At 39.7% G+C, this 4739-nt stretch overlaps 1 long non-coding RNA gene across 1 annotated transcript; it reads left to right on the top strand.

Moving 5' to 3' along the window:
- The first annotated feature begins 2789 nt into the window (after positions 1 to 2789).
- Positions 2790 to 4401, top strand: LOC131904504 (uncharacterized). Its single transcript, XR_009377742.1, has 2 exons — positions 2790 to 2956; positions 3792 to 4401. It is a non-coding gene; the product is annotated as an uncharacterized LOC131904504 (long non-coding RNA).
- Positions 4402 to 4739: the final 338 nt, after the last annotated feature.

The following is a 4739-nucleotide window of genomic DNA, read 5'->3' as shown; positions in this document are numbered from 1 at the left end:
CCTGAAAGGTCTCCGATGACACCATGGCCCAGATGATCCAACACCCGGAATGGTTTCAAGGCAACTGGCTCAGACAATACACCCTCATTCACTACTCCATAATCCTAAAATTTTCTTTGTGTCCTCATTAGATACAGCACCCCCCTCCAGCAGGAATAGTAAGAGAAGCTACACACAAATTCCCAAATATAACAAGCTAGCTTTGGAGATGGAATTGGCTCACTCCTCTAAACCCAAACATATTGCTAAAAAAAAAAGATTGAGAGATTACTTTGTCCCATATCAGAAGAGCTCTCTGGTGTGGGACAGAGAAAAAACAATATTTTTATTTAAATCAGTTTGATTATAAATGCAACCTCTTTCTAAGTAAGAAAAGGGGATATGATATAGATACAATAGGATGAAAGGATAGATTATTGAATCTACTTTTAAAGAGCAACTTGTTTAAAATATTTTACATTGCTATGGATTTTAGTTTATTGATACAAGTTTAAACTTAATTTTTTTATACTGTATGTGTATTTTTACTCTTGTTTGAAGTATTATGTTTATACAACTCATTTAAATTTAATGGAACAACTAGTCTTCTATGGTAGTCAAACTTATAGTCATATTAAGTTTTCTAGGTACACGTAGATATATTTCAGATAGATAGGTAATCTTCAAATACTTCAAAGACCTACAGAATATGGCATTTAAAATGCTTTAAAAATTTAGACTTTCTGGACAGTGAGACATATCTGCTCTTGGCAGCACAGATTTACTTCAGAGAGGAGGATGGGCATCAAAGACACTCCATATGGAGTTTAGCTTCTTCTTGGCAAAAATAGCCATTTGGGCAAGAAACTGTTCTTGCCTGGACTGCTTAAAAAATTGTATCAACTGGACATGCAGGATCCATAGAAAGGTAACCACTGAACTTTGCTTGGCAAAATGGTCCTTTATGTTCCTGCTTTGCAGAGGAAACTGCCAGACATTCTACAAGACACAGAGAGAAGTGATTGAGACACTCTAGGCCTGTGGGCTGAAGCTGAAGATGCCCTAACTTTACAAAGGAACTTTGGATGACTGTCCAGGCTGCCAGCTGTCTCTGTCTACTCTCGCAAGACTCCTGAAAGTTGCTTGTGTCCTTCTCCCATTTCTCAGGTAATATTATATACTTTTGAGGTGTTTTATGTACTTGAAGACTAAATAGTTATAATTTTCTTTAGTTACAATAAAAGATAAGTTAGATATGAAACCTTAGACTCACAAATATAGGATAGATAGGATATCTTCTTTAATTTTGCTAAATACAAATAGACTAGAGATTATAAATAGACTAGATATTGTAACTGTAATTCTTGCTTGTTATATGCAATTTTACTATGTGAAAGTTAAAACCTTCCTTTTTGAAAAAAAAGAAAAGGGGAATTGCTGTGGATATCTGTAGATGTAACCAACCATCTTATTAAATAAGAAACACAGAGCCGATTCAGAGAAGAAAGCCAAGAGGTCAGAACTAAGAGCCTTACCCTTCCTGCTTCAGCTATCCTGCTTCAGCCAAGAGAGCTCTCTGAAAAAGAGGCCTACTTCCTGTGTGAATGTCTTTAAATAGTCTAGATGTTCTGCCTTCTCATTGGTTGTAAACTAAACACGTGACTGCCTTGTCATTGCCTGTATGTACCGCCCTCCAGGTCCTTAAAGGCGTGCGCCACCACCGCCACGCACTTGCTATGGCTCTATAACTCTGACCCCCAGGCAACTTTATTTATTAACATACAATTAAAATCACATTTCAGTACAAGTAAAATACCACCACATTTCCCCTTTTCTATTTTAATAAAAAGAGAAAAAAAAAGAAAAAGGTTATAACTAACAAAAGAAAAACTATATACAAAAGTACAATAACTATATACAATATATACAAATAATAAATGTCTAAACAATGTCTAGTCCATTTGTATTTGACAAATTCAGAGATGATAATCTCATTATCCTATTTTGTTAAGTCCAAAATGTATCTAATTCACTTTCTATCCTAATTAATCTTCAACTAACTAACCTTCAACTATAACTAACTAATCTTCAGCTCCCTCAGAGACCCAAGAAGGAAATAATATTAGCTAACAAAAATAAAAACAGAAAGTGCATGCAAGCAACTTCCAAAAAATTTGTGAGTTGACAGAAACAGCCAACTGCCTGGACAGTCACCTGAGGTTTCTCCACAATGCTGGGGCATCATCTTCAGCCTATATAGGCTTAGCATATCTGACAGACTCATTTGTGAAGTAGGATGTACACAAGGTCAACAGTTCAACCTCACATTGGGTGAGAGCAGTCCATGCACCAGAAACACCTGAATTCCACTAGTGTCATGTCATGATTCAGGATTTTAAATTCTGGAAAATGTTGATGGTTTTTTAGTTCAGCTCTCCATTCTTCTTGGCTGTGTACATATGGCTTCATCTCAGCATCCCGTTCTTCTCCACATCTCTCTATCAAATGCCAGTCTACTATTGAGAGGCGTGAGCTTAGTTACTCTTCAAGAATAACTGTTCAGCTGCTGTTCCACAGCACATCAGAAGCCATCGGCCCACTGCCTGTTCAGCTGCCTTCGAAGAAAAGGGCACTGTACCTTTTCCGAGTTGCGAAGGCCACTTCAGGGATGGTGCCATATTGTCCTGGCCTCAGAAGATGCCTTTTGATAAAGCCATAACCACGCTTGTTTAGGCAAGAATCAGTAGTCCTTTGTTTCATGTCCTGTCTGTCCATTTTGTCATCAGTTGATTCGAGGATACTTTGTGCTGTGGGATGGTCTGTATGTCAAGTGTGTTGCTGATTGGTCAGTAAATAAATCACTGATTGGCCATTGGCTAGGCAGGAAATATAGGCGGGACAAGGAGAAGAATTCTGGGAAGTGGAAGGCTGAGAGGGAGACGGCCTGGAGCCGCCGCCAGGAGAAGGAAGATGTAAGGTACCAGTAAGCCATGAGCCATGTGGCAAAGTAAAGATTAATAGAAATGGGCTAAATATAAGAGTAAGAGCTAGACAGTGACAGGCCTGAGCTAATGGCCAAGCAGTTTAAATAATGTAAGAGTTTGTGTGTTTATTTTATAAGTGGGCTCTGGGACTGTTGGGACTTGGTGGCGGGAGCTGGAGAGAAATTCTCCAGCTACAAATGGCGCCCAACGTGTTGGCAAGAGTTTCCACCTAAAACCTGAGTAAAAAGATTCTAAAACGGAGCTAAAAACAGCTCCTAGTTGTCTCTTTCAAGCTAGCAGCAGCCTTCGGGTTTGAGCTACTATGGCGGGTTCCTGGCGTGCATGGTCGACCTGCAGTATGGCGGGAATCAGGCCTCTGCAAGTAGCACATTAAACTGTGTGGTGGATTTAGCCTTTGCTAGTACAAAACAAAAAAAGAGGTTTCTGGGCTACACGCTACTTTGGTAAAAGTGTAGACCCACTATTTCTGAGAGTCATGGCTCCCAGAGCTGGCGGAAAGCGGACCGCCGCCATGTTGGGAAGCTGAAGTGGGCGGAGCCAGCAGCCACTGCGCCGGTTCAGGCTTAGAAGGCTACAGTTTAAAAAGAATAGGCTCAAGCTAATATAAAAAAATAAGCCACGTAAAGATGACTACCACACAGAAAATCTGGATTATGTTCTCTTTGATATTTGTAACTGCAGAAAAACATTTGATTGTAAAAGCTGTTGAGTTATGCCAAAATGTATATTTTAAAGGTACCTTGACTTCAAAATTTGGATATAAGGATATGTTGCTTTGGAAAAGAGTCTCTGCTTTTGTTTCCACAGAAAGCCAGAGACTATGGATTTGTTCCAGATTAAGATACATCAGGTTTGACCAGCCAAGACCCCCTGAAAGGTCTCCGATGACACCATGGCCCTGATGATCCAACATCCAGAATGGTTTCAAGGCAACTGGCTCAGACGACATACCCTCATGGACTATTCCATAATTCTAAAATTTTCTTTGTATCCCCATAAGATACAGCGCCCCCCTCCAGCAGGAAGTAGTAAGAGAAACTACGCCCAAATTCCCAAATATACCAAGCTGACTTTGGAGATATGTAAAGGTTAAAACCTTCCTTTTTAAGAAAAGAAAAGGGGAAGTGCTGTGGGATGGTCTGTATGTCAAGTGTGTTGCTGATTGGTCAGTAAATAAATCACTGATTGGCCATTGGCTAGGCAGGAAATATAGGCGGGACAAGGAGAAGAATTCTGGGAAGTGGAAGGCTGAGAGGGAGACGGCCTGGAGCCGCCGCCAGGAGAAGGAAGATGTAAGGTACCAGTAAGCCATGAGCCATGTGGCAAAGTAAAGATTAATAGAAATGGGCTAAATATAAGAGTAAGAGCTAGACAGTGACAGGCCTGAGCTAATGGCCAAGCAGTTTAAATAATGTAAGAGTTTGTGTGTTTATTTTATAAGTGGGCTCTGGGACTGTTGGGACTTGGTGGCGGGAGCTGGAGAGAAATTCTCCAGCTACAACTTTGTTGTCCAGTGGCTAACTTTTGCCACAATGAAAGCTAACTCCATACGCAGTTTCTTCAATGCCCATATTTTCTCTGAAGTAGATTGGTACTGCCAGGAGCCAACATGTCTCATAGTCATAACAAAAAAGAAAAATTTTCTAAGTTATTAAAACATTTTAAATGCCATATTCTGTAGATCTCTGAAGGGTTTGAAGATGACCTATCTAAAATATATCTCCTCAATTTTTTTTTTTTTTTTTTTTTTTGGTT

Source organism: Peromyscus eremicus, chromosome 2 (genome assembly GCF_949786415.1).
Source record: "Peromyscus eremicus chromosome 2, PerEre_H2_v1, whole genome shotgun sequence".
Taxonomy (NCBI): domain Eukaryota; kingdom Metazoa; phylum Chordata; class Mammalia; order Rodentia; family Cricetidae; genus Peromyscus; species Peromyscus eremicus.
The sequence above is the reverse complement of the archived record's forward strand: the minus strand, read 5'-3'. Positions and strand labels throughout refer to the sequence as shown.